Genomic DNA, 18,499 nt, shown 5'->3' with positions numbered 1-18,499 from the left:
CAGAAATATATTTAACTGCTTTCACAAAGCCTTTTTCTGTGCAAGGTATTGGCAAAATACAGACATGTTCTTATTAACTTGGATTGAAACTTCATTCAATAATGCATCATAATTTCATTAGTGCTTTGTTTTAAAAAAAAATAAATCAAAGTACTTAGACAACTGGTTGAAAATTCAAGAAGGGAGAAACTGGGATTACTCCCTGGTTTCATGGTTTTGCTACAGAAAAGCATGTACAAAAGAGCAATAAAAATATTTTAGTCCTGAGTTCTTGCTGTTATTGCCAGCGCCTGTCAGCCAGGAAAGTAAATTCTGTACATTTTCACTCTCATTTTCCTTCAAATTACTTTTGTGACCTTCTTGCCTGTAACTGAAATATGACTCAAAATAGAAGTCACTAATGCTGATTATGTTATTGTACTATTTCACCCTCTCTGTGTAGTACCAAAGGAGTAGAAACAGGGATAGGGTATTGGCATGGTGCTATGGAATCTTAAACACAGCACAGAAATCCCCTTCTCTGGGAAGGGGCCAGGGCCATTATCCATTCTAAGAACACTAGCACAGCAATGTGAAAACAAAACAAAAAAATCCCCACTGGATAGAGAGCATCATTTTCCAAATAAAGAAATACAAGTGTTTAAAGTTTTTTTTAGTAGAATGTTAAAAATAAGCTCTACTCTGAAGAGTAACAAATAAATCTAATGTGTTGATTCTACTCATTGCTGAAATAGTGTCAAGAAGGATTAGGTAAAACTAAAAGAAACAATTGCACGAAACATTCACACACAGCCTCCAAGAAAAAAGGATTATATTTCTCTGTGAAAGAGAATGAAATGGGAAAGAAATTATCTCACACAAATCCAGTTGGTTCATAGTAAACAGGAAAAGATGGCAGGCAATTTTATCTGTGGATCAAAGCACTTGATTTTTTTTCAAATATTAATATCAAACTGGATGTTGAACTACTTGCAGCTAGGATCAAATAGAAACCAAGCAAGGTTTTTGAAAAGGCAACCTTAAACCAAAGTATGATCTGTTATCAGGATTCTTGCAGTTCAGTCTTACAACGCCATCTTTGTGGAAACAGCAACTGATTTAATATCCAGCGCACATAATTCCTCTGTAATGAAAGCACTTCACCTTGAAGAGCACTTCCACCGGCTTTCAGTAGAACACTGTTCAGCATTGAAAATTCAGGGGAGTTTTGTGATTAATGGCAAATGAATTGTAAGAGTCCCCTTTTTACCCCCTTAGAGGACTACCTTGCTCTTCTGCAATCCTCTTAAAGGATAGTTTACAATTTATCGCTTAGAATTTAACAACTTTTTTCAATAGCACCGTGACTTTAGCCTGCCTTTTCCCTCTCTTCTATCTAACACCAGACACTTTTGCTGCCCCGGACAGCCCTTCTTGTTCTTTGAATGGAGACATTGTATGCTATGAGTTGAACAAACTAAAACAAACAAACAAACAAACAAAACACTCAGAAATAAACTCCAAAACTAAAAAAACTGTTTGTTTGTTTGTTTGTTTGTTTGCTTTTTGCCAGGTTATTTACTACTTGTGCAATAGAGGAGAAGGTTTGAAAGGGGGAAAATGTCTGATAAGGTAGGACAGTGACTGGGATGCTTGCAGCATGTTTATGGTTTCAACTCCTTAGTAAAGGTAGTCTCTTTTGAAGCCTACGGTTAATCTCTTCATGTCACAGGGCTTTTTCTTTTATAGTGTTGAGTATGTTGAGCAACTTAATACAATATCTAAGAACTACTTCCAACCCCACTACATCTAAATCCAAATGCTCATTTCTCTTTAGAATGCTTCTACAATATCTCCAAAGCTACAGGATTTATTTCTGTGAGAGAAGCAGAGGGATGAAAACAACTGAAAGAAAAATATAATTTTAAGATAATATAATTTTATTATATTTTAGCACAATATCCTAACTGATCTATAAATATCACAATGCAAAATAGAAAATACTCAGAGTTTAATCCCTTTATCCATCTGATAACTAAGATCCTTCTTAACTTTCTTTATAGAAAGAGGTCTTTGACTGGGTTGAGTTCAATGGAATAAATTGAACTCTACAGGTTTTACATAATGCTATCAGCAAATGGCAGATTAATTGCGAAACTCGGTAAAAAAATTCCCCTGCTATAATCGCAACCTGCAAGAAAATTACAAGTGAAAGAAATTATAATAATTTTTGTTGTCGTTATCACAGATGCAGAAATGGAAGAGTTAGAGTGTATTATGATTACTGAAAAACAAAACAGGAACTAAATATATGCATACTTTTAGAATTAGTTCACAAGTTCATAGTATAAAATAGCTTTCAACAATAAAAGGGATTTTTTTTTAACATATTATTAACATCACTGGTAGACTATTCCTGTGCAGCCAGGTTGTGCCTTTGTAAAGGATCAAAAAAAGAACACCAACTTATGTTTGCAAACTGAAGAGCTTATATGCAATTTAACAAACATGCTATGAAATTGTTTATCTTTTATATATTTGTATATGTAATTTATTTTTTAAAAAATTATAAATAGTTTAAAACCTACAGACCTGTATGCAAACTTGCCCTTACATGTCTGTAGCTACCTAACTTATGTCCTGAAGATATAAAGCAATTACTGTTGAGGTATGGCCTCTAAAAATCTTTAAGTCAGTGTCTCCAGTGTTAGGTACTTGAATGAAACTTTTTTTAGAAAAACAGAAAATTATTTCTGTGGTATTTTATGATCATTGTTTATAAATATGTTGGTGTTTAAGAATTGAAGCAGTGGGGTTTGTATGTGAAAACTATAAAGATTAAGATTTTAATTTTTCAAAACTTGTTTTCTTTAAATTCATTTCCTCTCTAGAGGGGGATGTGGGAATATAGATCTTTACATTTGATTTTTTTTTTTAACTGAGTTATAACTAATTGTGAAGGAATTTTAAACCAATCTTTAACTACCTGTTAACTTCATGAAGCAATATCAGGCAAGACAGACCAGGTTGTGACTAATAAACCTCGTGATTTGTCAGCAGCGTAGCTGTATCCTGCATGCCTGAGCTCGGTGATGTGACTGGCAGCAGGGCTGGGCTGGCTCAGAATCCCAGTTATCTCCTTCCCCCAGCTGTGGGAGGCAGTAAGCCATCAGCAGCTGCTCAGGCTGTCACCCATGGTTCTGCCTCACATCAAGCAATCTATGAGTCTGATGGGCAAATATCTTATAGTGTCTTTTACACAGATAAACTTGCTGCCACTTGACAGAGTTCCAACCTTTTACACCTATTAAGGAAGGAAACAATAATGTTGCTCTCCTTCCTCCAGGGTTTTCTATGTGCTACCTCTGACTGCGTCCTAAATGAATCAAGAAATCAATTTGCAGCCTCTCACCTCAGTTAAATCAAACTTATTCACAGTTTCTGCTGAGTAAAAAACATCCAGTGCTTTTCCTCAGTACCCACTGCCACTTTAACAAGATATATCAGTGTCCAAAATGTTTATTTCGCTTTTAGGGGTTTATTTTGCTTTTTAGCTTTTTACTTGTTACCTTTTTACTATTTTATTGCGTCGCCCTTATTAATACTATTTTTATCAATTAATTCTACTCCTAGAATCATTGTCAGCTAAATACAACTGCAAAATGAGGTATAAAATTAATTTTATCACTAGAAGAACAAACCATAGTATTGGAATAAAGTTCTTTTATTGAAAAATAGTGACTACAAAATGAAATATTACAGTGTCTATTGTGAACTCATAGGTACTGTAGGTCTGGTAATAACCTAAGAGTTTGTCTAACTTTTTTCATGCCTGTGAATGTTTATTTTATAGCACTGATAGCATTTTTGCACTTAATAATATAAACCTGAGACTCCCATTTTTTCTTGAGACCATATTTATTATTTTAAACACCTGAAAAGTAGACATCTAGTGTAATGTTCCTACACAGGCTCCCTCAATAGTCAGTGGAAAGAGCTGTTTTACAAGAGTGTAAGAAAGGTAACTAGCACGTGGAGTCTAAATCAGTCTCTTTCTGTCCAGAGCTAACAAATTAATTAAAGACATCTACAAACAAGTCACAGTTCCTCTGTTCAGAATGTTTTACATTTTAGATAGAGAAAGATGATTCCAGTAAAGGATATTAGACCAGAACAAAAAAGGTTTCATAGATTAATTAATTTAAAATAATGTTTGAAATTCTTAAAAAACATGCTATTTATCTTCTTGGTACTGATTACTTTGAATTATAATATAAGAACCTTTTTAAATTTATTTGTCTCTAGACTGGACTAGAGGAATAACATTGTCCAAAGGAATTGTCTTTTCTTCCTATTTTCCAGTAGATTTAAAAAAAAAAAACAAAACCCAAAACTTCAGTTAACTTTTTGCCTACACATTTTGAATCCCTGCTTAACACAGCTGATTGCCAGAATACTTTTCCTCCATGTGATTACTAAGATTTATGATCAATATGATTGTAATGTCATAATATTATGGTGTCATACTATCATGTGTAAATCCTAAATGCTATGTCACGCAGAAAGAAAAGAAGCATCCAACTTTTGGATAGTAGAAAACATTGAAGCAGAACTAAGTTTTCTTTATTATCTCACTTCAGAGTTTCCTTTGATTTTGTTACATATACATTAAAACTCTCACATTTTTCATGCATTACAGATAAATATGATTTCAGTCTTTTACTGACATCAATTAATTCTCCAAAGCTTCTGCCACATCAGCCTGTAGGTTCATTCCCCTGGTTTAGTTATAGTGAGCATTGCTCCAACATATCCAGTCAAAAAAAACCAGAAAGCCTACATGCAACAATTGTGAATTCCTAGAAATCTAAAGTTGTTGGCTGTGAAAGGCCACTGAAATTGTTTCAAAAGAGTGTATCTTCAGATATCCTACTGAAATACTTTTTACTCTCTCTGACATTTATGATTAGTAATGCTCAGGAATACAGTTTATCATTTTTATGCTGCAACAGTTTTTGCTGTGCTGTCTTGTTTTCATTTGAATCAAAATGGACTGAATCAAATTGTAGTAGCTCAGACTTAAGCAGTATTTCTCCACTTAGAAGTCAGCTATTATTCTGGAGAGGCTATTTATCAGGGAAAAAAAAAGAATAAACAAGCAAGAACCCAATGGAGAGAAAGCAAAAAATCCATGATTTACTACAGTTTGCCAGTTATTCACATCTTTAAATTATTTACTTTTGCAGTTTGTATAATATATCTGGAAAATGTGAATACAAATTTATATTTCAGAGTGTCTTTAAATGCTTCATACATGCAACAAACCCATGCTTGTAGACACTACATTTGGGACTAAGCTCTTGCTCTTTATTTTCTTCTCTTCTGAAAGAATAGTTCCATTTGGAGAAATAAACAGTATTATCTACTGAGAAATACCTTCTTTTTAAAATTCAATTATTAGGGGTTTTTTTAGGTTAATTCTTAGGTTTGGTCTTTAAGGACTCAATATAATAAAATTTTTTTTCTTTTTTGTTAGTGCTGAGTTGCTAAGAGCAAACAGTTTCATGCCTGGGTTGTTCAGAAAGTGATGGTGGAACTAATCAGCTCTGCCCACCAAATGAGGATACTTCAGGATCCAGTCTTTTGACACTTGAGGGGGGCTTGGCTTCCATTTCATGCAACTTGTAGTGCTGCTCTGTCTTAGTTACTCCTGGTTACAGGAGCCACCAGTAGATGAGAAAAGCTCAGAAGGGCCCAATGACAGCCACAGGTATGGGCTGTGGGTATTTGAATGAGGAATCCCAGTCAGATATTGCCTGTGGAACCAGTAGCTGATGGGACTGAGGTCGCTCAGAGAGGTACATAGAGGAGGGACCCCCAAAGCACGTGAGGAGAGAAACTATTTGTGTACACGTGGAAGAACTCTAAGAGGGAACCAGAGAGACCCCTCCAAGACTGAACACCGCAGGGTGGTGACTGCTCTGCTGACCTGCACCATCTCTGCCCCTGCTACAGGCTGCAGGCCAGAGGAATAGTGTCACCTGTAAAATAGCTCTGATTAAAATATTCAGGTAACTGAACCCATTTAGTCTCCACACTGCCAAATCGGTCTTAAACTGTGACAGCCTTTGAGTCTAGGCTCTGCTTTCCTGTAATCTTTAAGTGGGAAAAAATCTTTTTATAATATGATCACTTAACAAAATAGCTGAGATAAAGGAATGAGTAGAAGAAAATTGCATGTAAGGCATCAGAAAATGGGTCTAATTTTATAACATTTGCACACTCCTGAAAGCATGCATATGAAAAGCTGAGCAATCATCACAGTTTGTCTCTATGCGTCATTTCCAAATGCTATTTATATGTTTTCTGGGTCAGTCTTTTATGAAAATAGCCATGTGTGCCAGCTATCTAATGACCGGGCATTTGAAACCAATTCAATTTATATGTTAAATTTGATGTTAGGGGAAAACCAATGCAGGTACCACATTTTTGTGCTGTAAGCCTAGTTGTCATCTTCATTTATCTGGAAATATCTTTTTTATTTTCCAGAGGATATAAAGTAGCATAAATCATTCTATCTCATCTATGATTGGGAATTACTGTTGAGGGTAAATTTTGGCCTATTCAATATATATCACAGAGATACACAAAGAGAGTACCAGCAATGTCCTTAATCTTCTCCAACAACTAGCTGCATCACATGGAGAAAGAAGTCAGCTGTTTGTGGTTGACCAGAGTAGTAATCAAAACTAGTACTGGTTTCTAACTTCTTAGCAAAGATGGGGGCTTTGTAGTTTGCACTGTATTAGCACAAGTCCTCCTTTCTATTCTCTCCCTGAAGTTTTCTGCAGGCTTCATGGGAAGCTGAAGCACCTGGGAAGGGTATTATGAGTGTGACAAAATGCCGTGGCTCGTGGACCCGTGGACAATGATCTCTTTTTGTTTTCTTCATCTGAAGTATGAAAGAGAGAAGAAATTCTCTCCATTTAGCAAAAAAAAAAAAAAAAAAAAAAATCCCAATTGATATTGCTTCAAATTTCATGGATAAGTCAAAAAGTAAGCAAAATTAGGACTGATCCTAATTTGTTTCCACCTCCTCAAAAATACACAACAATGCATCAGGGCACTAGGGAGCTTCTGTAGCAGTTTGCATAAGCATGCTTATACCAACATGTAACACAGAGTATGTTTTTGTGTTATTAGCATATGTGCTTGTATGACGATTTTCAGTAAATTTCTAAAAAAATGCAGAAAAAATGTAGAGTATTTTGGATTGTATAAATTTTTACATGTTGCTGTGTTATGATTTCATTTATGAAGTTTCTTGCTTTATTTATGAAGTTTGTAGTCAGATTTCTTGAATTTTTCAGAATTTGTCCAATCATGCAGAAATCAGAGATTAATGATTTAACAAAGATCCATGCCTTTTCGGCTTTTGGTTCCCATGTTTAATCACTCTGCGTGAAACTTCTAGAGAGTGAACTCCATTCACTTGTGACTATATCCAGTGAACCACAATCTATTTGCAAAGCAAGATAAGACACAGATCCTTGTTCCATCTCCCAATAAATTATGTTCGGGATGCCTAGATCTCATTTGACAATTTAAAATTAATGAAGAGATATTAAATGAACAAAGCTTTCTTTGCAAATTTTTTGATCCTCTTTTTTTTTCTGACCAGTTTTGACAGATTGCATTATCCCACTTCTGCTTATGAACTGCAGAAGGTTGATATTCCCCACGTTCTCTAGATGTCTTATTCACCATTCTTAGATGGCTCTCTACAGGGAAAGGAGTGTGTAACTACAGTGTCTTCATGATTTGACAAGGCTCCTCTCTTTAAATCCTTTTTAACTTTTGTTACCTTTGTATTTAAAAAGAACTCGTCAGTTTGACTACACCATCAGAATGCTAACAATGAAAAGCCACAAACCTTTATGTTGCATGACAATGAGGGTAAAGCATTTGAAATATTTGTTAATATGATAGAAATACATAATATTGCCTAATATACTTGTAAAAACAGTCTTAAACAGAAAATTTTCAAGCCAAATAAAACTTCAAGAACTTTAGTTTTCTATTTTATTTAACATTGTCTAAATCATCTCTAAAATACGGAAAAGTGTTTATTCCACAGATATATTGTATCCTGGTTAGGTTTTAATCACAATCAATACTTAAAGACTGTGCTGAGTCACTTAATTTAGTTATTCTTTTGTTATTTACTTTTTATAATTTACTCTAGTAGGATGTGTTTTGGCTTCTAGTGTGTCATAATTCCATGTAAAAAGTAAAAAAAAAAAAAGAGGACAATATTAAGTGACATCTTACACTTCCTCTACTGTTTAGGTGACAACTTTAAGGTTGCAACAATGGTCTCTTAAAAATTATAAAAATATATACAGGGCCAATGCAAAAAAGAGTTTACCCTCCACAGATTTAACATTGCATCAGAATATATAAGATAGTCTTGGTAATCTTATTTCAGGTGTTATCATATTTTTAGTTCCATATTTAGTACTATATTTGCAGATACAAAGTCCGAGGTTTTACTTTCTTTTTTCCTGCCTTTTTCCTAATCAAATATCCTTTTTCCTTAATTTTGTTGTCTCAAAAGTAGTTTGCTATAACAGTTAGATCAGGTGGCTTGGGAATAAGGGATTCTAATTTAATTCCACCTTCCATTGACAAGGTCTTCACTATGTTTGTGACCCTGATAGAAAGCCTAGGAGTAATGTTCTTTTGGAAACATTGTTAACAGTTACATCTTGTCAGCAGGAGAAGCTGCAATTTCTTTTATGCTACAGGCAATGAACATGTGGAGGAGACCTTGATATGGGTATCCAAAGCACAATTATGTTCCCAGGTCTGTCCCGTGTGGTCTAGTTGAGATTGCTCCATCCGCATCAACTTCCTCTGTAATGGATGCGTACCTTGTCAACATTGTTAGTAGGGTCTGGAATGAATCCAGGATAACCAGGATAGCGGAGGCTACCATGCACACTCTCTGGCCCTTTGAATCATTCATTTTCAGAAGCAAATATTTTGTTAGGTAAAGAAAATTGGAAGCAGAGATAAGAAAGACATGTTACATCTCTCTCCCTTTAGCATCAAAGGGGCTGGAACATAGTCGAAATATAAAAAAAATTTAGGGGCTATGGTGGTACCTATTCTGTGACTTACAAAGTAAAAGAATAATAATGGTTTTCACCTAAAAAGGAACTAACATTTTAATTCAATATTATCTATTTTATCGTTAGATCTATTGGCAAAATTATTTCTTTTAAATTAAAGTGATATAAGAAATAGCAAAATCTTTCTGATTAAGCTAAACAGGAAGTTTCCAAATATATTTATAGTGAATGTGATGCAAAGATTACATAATGGAAATTTCACTCAAAAGAATTATAAAGTATAAACTAAATAAACCAAAGGCTAATGATGAGAAACAACAGGTAGCTTAAACTACGGGCACCATTAAAATCTACCTGTATAACGTATCAAATATTGCTTTCTTATTTTAATATCTAATTGTATTGATATTGTCTGAAATTTACTTCATGTTGGTAATTATAAAACATTCTGATGCAGAGAAGTATGTTGAGTTCATTTTTTGAGACATTATACATTTTTGCAGTTTTGAATATAAAGTGCACATTATCACTTCATAAATTACCTTAGACCAGGTAAAAATAGTTACATTTTGGTTCTAAAAGTGCATGGCTTTCCATAATATATTTGTGATTTTGTTCTTTAATTTTAAGCTACTTTTCTTGGAGTATTTTGTGAGCAAGTCTCTCTTTCATCCTCTCTCCATTACCTAAAAAATAATTCCAAGAATGGATTTTCATTTTCTACCTGCTCTTAACCAATGCATTTTTTTATTCTGTAAAAATGCAGAAAGTCTGAACTCCAGACACAGCCCTATATTCATTTTATGTATGCTTTAACACTTCTAATGGAAAAATGCTGAACATTGAACTTTATCATTATAACTCCTAAAATTGAGTCTGTAGATCAATTTTTGCACCTTAGTACAAATTTATCCATGTATAAAAAAAAAAGCAGTTTGTTTGGACTGCTTTTGCAGCCCCAACTGATTCTAAATAACAATCTATTAAAAAATAATGATATACTCCTAAAGCCATGTAATTCCCAACAGTTTTGTACAAAAATAATTTGTAGAAATGAACAAGGTGACAGATATTCAGCATTTTAATAATAAATCAACAGCTATTAAATATCTCTGGGCTATGTTCTAGTGTCTGTTTCTTGGCTACAGTCTATTTGAAGAGTTTGAACACGAAAAATAAATTCCAGCTATATCTCCTCATAGAAGGGTTATGAAAGAAACGCGCAATGCAAACAGTTTGCTAGTATATATACTGCACTGCTGTTTGAAAATCTTATTTGTTAACAAATTACCATTTTACACTCCAGATCTGACAAAAGTAGAGGCACACATTTTCTTGTGGTCTGAAAGACTGTAGTTGCTATGTGTAGGATTATAAAGAAAAAAGTGAAAAGAAATGTCAATGGAAACAAGACAAAAGAAGATATTATTACTGTTACATTAAGAAGAAGAGTATCAAGGCAGGGAGTATTTCCTTTAAAACACAAGAGCTTTCCCTCCATTGATGTCACCCTCAGAAATTGTAAACACATTTTAGTGACAATCACTTGCATGAGTGTAGCTGAAGCAATCACAAGCACTTTTGTCAGAGGTGGTGGGCTTGGAAAAACAGGCTGATAATCAACATGAAAATTTTAATGTGTAAGTTAACACAAAACAGGCTTAGTAAGTATTTCCTCTGGCAAATCCAACTTAGGAAGTTGGAATTCTACAGATATAGAAGTTAGACTGTGGACTCTGAGGAAACAACAAAAGCAGATTTCTCTTTCTAGAGGTTTTGAGTGTTCCTGGGTTTGTCTTTGCCTTTTGTGGTTTTTGCACTGGAGACACCCAGATAAATGTTTTAAATTTGATTTTAGAAGATAATAAAGAAAAAAATATATAGATATCTTACCTGTGTAACTTCAGGGCCTTCTAGTTATAAAGAAGTGGGTATTGCAAAAGTTGAATGAAAGGTGATGCAGAGAAGTAAGAAGTTCTGTTTTACTTCACAGATCCTCAGGAAGCTTTAAGAGTTACAGCTTTCTGCCAGTATAAGTCAATTCTGCTTTTACTTTTGAAAACTCACAGTATGACACTGCTTACTGCATGCTATTTTGGGTGCCCTGAGTAAAACTATGAACACAGGCACTTTTGTGCAAAACATCATAAGGCCTCTCTGATGTTCATTCAGAGTTCAGAATTAAAATGCAGAAGGCTTTAGCAAGAAAAATACAAGCTGATTTTCTTTTTCCTAGTGGAAAAATAAAGTACTCCTTGGCAAGTAACCAGGGTGGTGGGAAGGTAATTCATTTTGTGTGAGAGCATTTTGCAAGTGAAAGGGATATACCCACTGTTTGGAGATTAGTCAGGGAAACAAGTGGTCAATTTAGAGTAGTCACAAAAGTTAGTCAAAGAAGAAGGTTTCTGCAGTCTGGTTTTTGCCCTCCAGCCATTTCCCCCCCCAAAATAATTTAGTTTCAAGAATCATAAAATCTTCACGCTAAGAAAAAAAAACATGCCAAAAATTCTAGTTTATCTCCTTACGTATTTTTAGGGACATTAAATAAATCCTTCTCTTTTCTTACAACTGTCTACAAAAGTTATCTTTTGTCTACTAGATAGTTTTGGGGTTTTATAGTCATATGAAAAATATAATAAAAACAATATAATATTCAAAAAAGAGTTATAATTTTTCATAGAAATTAAGTTTTATCTTAAGTCAATTAAGGAAATTTTGAGCAATAATTCAAGCATTCATTGTCATTTTATAAAAATGTGAGGGTGTTTGGGGAAAAACAAGAACTGTGTATTACAGTAACACTTCAGTAATTATTATAGAACACATATTTATGGTGAGATAATTTAGAGCTTAGTGCTACATCAGTTATAGCTCCAGGCCAAGAAGATTTCTGAGGAGTCCTAAATGGAAAAAAACACACATGACATTTTATCAGACATAATGTATCTTGTTAATGATAAAACTAAAACAAGCTGCAAGCAACCCCTCTCAAGAAAAGTTATTTCTCCCTCTTTCCTGTTCCTCATCCAGTCTTGGAAAATTTAGCAACTGTTTCTATGTGGAAATAAAAAAATCTTGTCCATACTTTTGTCATATATTTTTAACTTTTTTTTTTTTTTTAATTTTTTTTTTCTGGAAAGGAAGGAAAATAAATTCTGACCGGCCCTGCAAATCTTACTCAGATGTTCAGGAATTCAATGGACAGAGCACAAGAGCTGGCAAATGAGGAAATGTGATTCTTTAACATACACAATACCATGAGACAACACGACTAGACCATGTTGCCAAGTCAGAGAACAAGAGTAGAGCAGAACATATTCTGCAAAGAGAACAGTTCTGATTGATGCAGATGTGAGCTCTGGTACCTTGGTTAACACTGAATCACCGTTAACTGTATTTATGCCCAGATGTCAAGGTCAAATCAGCTGGTTTTAAATAAATACAACCCCCCCCTAATATTACAGAGTTTAAAACTTGAATTGAGTGGGCTTGAAGTAACACAGGAAAACTGTTCAGCTATCCTGTCCACCTTGACAGAGTCAGAAAGCTTTATACTCTATAGAAAATACTGCATATACCATGTGAGCAGCTGGATTTTTGTAAGATTATTCAGAATCATTTGCCAGTCTTTTGAGGATGATCTCCTGATAACTTCTTGAGGAAGTAACTCATCCTTACCACTTCAGTATAAGTAATATAGTTTCTGTATCAGGATGGAAATGAATACACAATTTATCAAATTATGCACAGCTAATAGTTTTTTCTCAAATCAAAGCAAGCATGATAATATTATACAGCTTCAGGTTCTTTGATAAGCCTGTGTTCTTACTAAATGTTATTTAATTATTTTTGAGATTAATTATCAAAAACAAACTGCCAAAGATTTATTTCTGCTGCTCTTACCTGAAGCATTTTTTGTCTGTGTTAGGCTGAACATGATTTCTTTTTCTAAAACTTGATATTAGATTTGAGTAAGGAATTAACATGAACTAAGATCACATTTTCATATCTTCTTTTTATATCTAACTTTTTATCATGCTTGGGGTTTTTTTTGTTTGTTTGCTTGTTTTTAGAAACGAGAATGTTTGGTGAGAGCTGTTATTTAGTACTTTTGGTTCATGGTCTGATGAGCTCTGCACAGGGTGAGGTATAACTGATGCAAAACAGAAAAATGTGAAGGGGAGAAGGGGACCTAAGATTGTGGAAACTGAAGAAGTGTAATTGGAATTCTGTGATATGTTACTATTTATCACCTGGAAAAACTTTTTTAGCAACTCTGCTTGTCACTGATTTTCTACTAACACAGAATAGGTGATGTTTCATTCACCAAGGAAGATTAAATAGACATAGGCCTAAGAAAAGGGAAAAAGTCATTGCTGACAGTTGGAAAAGAGGATACGTTCCTTTTCTGGGAATGCTGAGTATTGTCACAGGATGTAATCTAAGATGTGCCATGTGAAGCGAACATTAATGAACAATAGGAAGCAAAGAAAAATGGAAGTTTCTCAGAATTCTTGTTAAAGAACTGATGAGGGGAACTGGCCAGAATAATGGCCAGATTTTTTAATGAGGCGAGGATAGTATGCAGCTATAAGGAAATAAAAAACAAACTAGCTGTATAGTCTGCACCTTAAAAAAAGAAATCAAATAAGAAGGCTAATTTATGAAATTAAGAGAAAACATTTCTCAACTCAGAAGAAAACACATACTTATTCCCAGTACAGTGTTCTAATGTGATAAACAGTCTCTGCTTCTCTTTGTCTAGGTTTCTGCTAATGACAAGAAGGCTTTGGATATTAACATTGAAAGGAAAATAGTTAAGATTATCACATATCAAGGAAAATGTTTACCCTTCCAGCTCTTTCCTGATCTCACAGACTGTGGTGTTTCCCTCAGAGAGGGACCTCAGGGATATGGGAGCATGCAGCAGCTACAGGCACCTTGACTGCTGTCCCAGCTTCCCTCCAAGGTGTGTTAAGAGCTTAACACCATCTCGCTTCATAAGGGAGACCCACTGCTTGCTGACAGCAGAATTAGTGGCACAATCAACATTACTAGGCAACTCATTTCTGAGTGAACAGGTGAGAAGCTCTACTCATCCTCTGAGCAAAACCTTACTGTAGGTTTGGAAGAGTTGAGTGAACATTTTTTTAAGTAAAAAAATAAGCCAGTTTTTATTATAGACACTGGGGACTGAGAGAGAAAATTCGTAACCCCAGTTAAACTGTTTGGAGTATTTTCTTTCACTGTCTCTATTGTGATTAAAAATAGGAATTCTATCCATTCAAAAGCTATAACTTAAATTAGGTGTTTGCTTGGAAGTAAGAGCATGATAATAAATTTGAAATTAAAATGTCTATATAATTTAAAACTTGGTTACTGATGAGCCAATTATAACATGATATTTATTAACATCTCTTAAAGTTAAATTTCTGTTCAGAGATAGTGACCTCTCATATTTTATGGATATACAATACTTGCTATAATGACTTGAAGAAATTCCTAAGAATTCAGTAGACTTAGTTATCTTTTTTTTCCTTTTCTTTTAAGAAAAATCTATTCCATTTTCCAGAAATGGAATAAAAAATAAAGATGTGAAGCCCCAGGAGAACTGTTTGGTTTTTTTGGTTTGGGTTTTTTTTTTTTTTTATAAAAAATACTGTAACTCCCCCCCTCCCCAAAACTCCAAATATTTAAAGGGATCAGTTTGCTTCCATAGGATTTCACTCTCCTGAGCTCATTCAATGGGACTACAGGTAAACAGTTTTCCCCTTAATCACTTTCAATCATGAGAGGAATTCAAAATACAGACAGATTCTTTAGGAAGAGCAATATATTTTCTTGGAAACCCAAAAGGGGAGACAAAAAGACCCCAGAAAAACAGAAAAAAAAATTACAAAACCCCCAAAATTAATGTTTTGTTTCTTCTTATTTCATTTGTTTGTTGTTAGTTATTCTTCTATTCTGTTCGTGGGCTGTATTTACCCAAAGCAGGGATTTAAAAGAAAGTTCAGTGATGGAATTTCAGTGGAAGGATTTCCCTCATAAAACACAGGGAATAAATTAAAAAAACCTTGATCATTTTTTTCTTTGAAGATATTTGTCTCTGAAATGGAGAAACAAATTGATAAATTGCATGTATATTAGTTTGCAGAGAGTAAGAAGCTGTGGTTTTATCAACATATAAAGGTGATTATTTTAAAAAGAAAGTTCTAAAAAGTTTCATATTTTGGAAAAAGTTAAGTTAGTCAAATATCTGTGAGTTTTATGGCAAGCTGCTATATAAAATTAACATATATAAAGACTTATCGATTAAGTCCTTTCCTCTGTTTTGCACAGGAGTACATTGCTCTGGTAGACTAGAACTGGAAGGAAAAGGAAGTATTCATCCCTGTATCTGGTCTCTGAATACAATAAAGGTTAAGATTTTTTACATTTTTATAAATGACATGAAATATGGGAAAAGTAAAGTTTTATTATTTGTTTATTTTTGTTTTATATATGGTACCAACTTAGCTTATAACCTTTGCTAATATATCATGGAGAAAATAAGGTAGGTTATTCAAATACTGATCTGATATCAGAGTAAGCTGAATTTACTCAGTGAAGTACAGGAAGTGGGGGAGAGAGGGATAGAATCTGCGGTTTCAAGAGCGATGATTCTCCCATATCAACTATCCCCAAATCATGGCTCTTTGTTTGGAATTTGCATCTGGAATTTGCATCAAGCTAAGCACAATTACTTCAGGCTAGGTAAGAAGCCAGTACATCACTGCTAGAAGGTGAAGGTGTCATGAAAGTAGAAGCAGTGGAGCATCAACAATAATAATGAGACCATTCTTAAAATCTTTATCTCTGGAGACCCAATACTGAATTTGGGGGATTTGTTCTGCTTGTTTTGTATAGGTTTTTTATTGTTGGGATCTTTGCCATTTCTAAACAGACTTTTTAATGGCAGCTTTTCCCAGAGCTAGTCTTACCTCTAACCACTTAAAGGAGGCACAGCTCCAGGAGGAACCAAGTGGAACCAAGAGAGTAAAGAGAAGTGGGGCTTGGAGGGCTGCAGAAACTGAAAAAGAATAACCTTTGGAAGACAAAGTAGAACTATACGAGTCACTATAAATACAAAAATGCATAGATATACATGGAATGAAATTGGGGATGTCATCTCATCTCTGTCTTTAGCCTAAGGGTTCCTGCTGATGATTAAATCCTGAGATCCTGAATTGGGCTGATATCTGTAAGTAAGTAACTAGTTCATATTCTCCCACCTGGTTCCTGCAGAGAGACAGTAGCTGCTATGAGATACAGATCATATGTAGTGTGAGATAGAGATCATATGTAGTGCAAGTCAGAGTTCCATCATGAATTACAAAATACATTGAAGAATTCAAGAAAAATATTTTTTTCCATTTGTCTACATAGCCCTCATACACATTTTCACATACATGATCAGTTGGCCACAAATATTAGAGACCAATTCTACTTCTATGGTAAGTAGCAATGTAAGTCTTAGCATATCCATTTACATGTAGAAAAAAAGTATAGAGGTAGAAGAAATACTAGAAATATTAAATGTAAGTTTATAAAGACAAAATCTATAGCTGTGCCCGATCAGCCCAGTATTCTGCTGCATTAAAATCTCCCAGTTTAAAAAGAAGTGTAGAAATTAGTGCAAGAGCTGGTACAGGGATTATTTTGCCCGGTCAGCCTTTTATGCAGAAATTTCAGTGGCGGAAAAATATCCCTGTTGGATTAGTTCAACAAAACTAAATGAAATATTCCAATTTCAGAAATGTCAATGTGTTTTGGTTTGGGTTTTGGTTTTGCTTTTTAACTAATCCTTATGACATTTCCATTCCAAAAAAATGAATTAAATCAAATAAAACAAAATAAAATTAAGGATTCCCATTTAGAGAATTTCATAATGTCAACATTTCATCCTATGTCCCACCAGCAAAGCCTAAGTGTTAGCTTGGAAGACAATTGTGAAAAGTTAAAAACCATTTTTTTTTTTAATAAATAGGTAATAAAAAGATTGCATACAACAAGGTACCCTCACTCTATGCTCCATGGACCAACCTATATACCTACATCGGTTTGATTTCTATGTAGGGAATAGAGAAAATCAGTAAGGTAATTTTTTGAGCTCTCATTTTTTAGAATGAAAAAACTGGGCTTTTGTGTTACAACCTGAGAAAAAGCTTTTAAGCCAGCAAAAATTAAATGAGAAGAACCTTGCTTTGGCACCAATACCACACTCTTTTTTTTTTTTTTAAGAATTTCCCTCCTTTTTTTTTTTTTTTTTTTTTCTATTTCAGAGGCAAAAGTGGTTTGGGGTTTTTTTTACACTGAAGTTCAGAGGTAGACTCTTGACACAACTGAATTTAATACAGAGTTTACAGATGCATTCTGGACACAACAATTTAACCTCAATTGTGATTATAAAGACATTTGTACTAACTTGTTTTCTTTTGCTTTTACTTACATCAGTGTGTGATTGGAGTGCCTGCATCATCTACCCTGGTGGTGGGCTGATGCCTCCATCCAAATGGAGCTGTTGAAGGGGAGTCTGAAGTGCAGATGTCAGACTGCAGCAAGAGCCGAGACCTTTCTCCTGAGGCAGGGACAGGCAGCAAGGAGGAGTAGTGGCTTTAAGGAGGGGTAATGGCTTTAAACTGAAAGAGGGTAGACTTAGATTAAATATTAGGATTTAATTCTTAACTGTGAATGTGGTGAAACACTGCAACAAATTGCCCAGAGCAACTGTGGATGACCTATCCCTGGAAATGTTCAAGACAAGGTTAAACAGGGCTCTGAGCAACCTGGTTTAGTGAAACGTTTCCCTGCCTGTGTCCGGGGAGTTGGAAATAGATGATCCTTAAGGTCCCTGCCAACCCAACACATTCTATAGAGTCATATTTTATTCTATGATTCGATTCTGTGATTCTATGATCTTTAAACATCAAAGACAGTGCAGGCAGTACTGATTAACTACTGCTTATAAAATACTTCTATCTGATCTATGAGCAGGATGGGCAAATGCAAACTTTTATAACTTCACTGCTGTATAGAATATGCCAATTAGACCAGCTGAAGCCTCTGACATGAATGCTACAGCATGACTAACAGCATGGGAATGCATTGACCTCTAAGAGTCAGAGTCAGTGGCAACCAACAAACAAGACCTTGTGTGATAAAAATCTGAGGAGAAAATTCAGCCTATCTATTCAGACATTTTACAGCAAGCTGAAAATATTCACAGAGGCTCTTGCTTGTAAAATCATCATCACTTTATATGTTTTACTCCTTGGTACCAAAAATATAAGAACTTAATATGGAATTAATTTTTATGAATTTGTGTTGTTAGTCTTCACCCACGGGAG

The 18,499-nt window shown here is 34.5% G+C and overlaps 1 protein-coding gene across 4 annotated transcripts in view; it reads right to left on the bottom strand.

The window, feature by feature from the left end:
- CDH19 (cadherin 19) overlaps window positions 1-18,499 on the bottom strand; it is a 113,596-nt gene that overhangs the window by 54,171 nt on the left and 40,926 nt on the right. For 3 of the 4 annotated variants that reach the window (XR_007900911.1, XM_051773411.1, XM_051773434.1), the window contains exon 1: window positions 11,007-11,182. The exons of the other annotated variant lie outside the window; for it this stretch is intronic. The gene's annotated coding sequence lies outside the window, so the exon portion shown is untranslated. Of the gene's footprint in view, window positions 1-11,006; window positions 11,183-18,499 lie in introns of those variants that run through there. 4 annotated transcript variants of the gene reach the window in all.

Source organism: Manacus candei, unplaced genomic scaffold, assembly GCF_025592945.1.
Source record: "Manacus candei isolate 608988 ecotype Guabito, Panama unplaced genomic scaffold, ASM2559294v1 h1tg000008l, whole genome shotgun sequence".
Classification (NCBI taxonomy): Eukaryota; Metazoa; Chordata; class Aves; order Passeriformes; family Pipridae; genus Manacus; species Manacus candei.
Note: the sequence above shows the minus strand (reverse complement) of the source record. Positions and strands in the feature narration are given on the sequence as shown.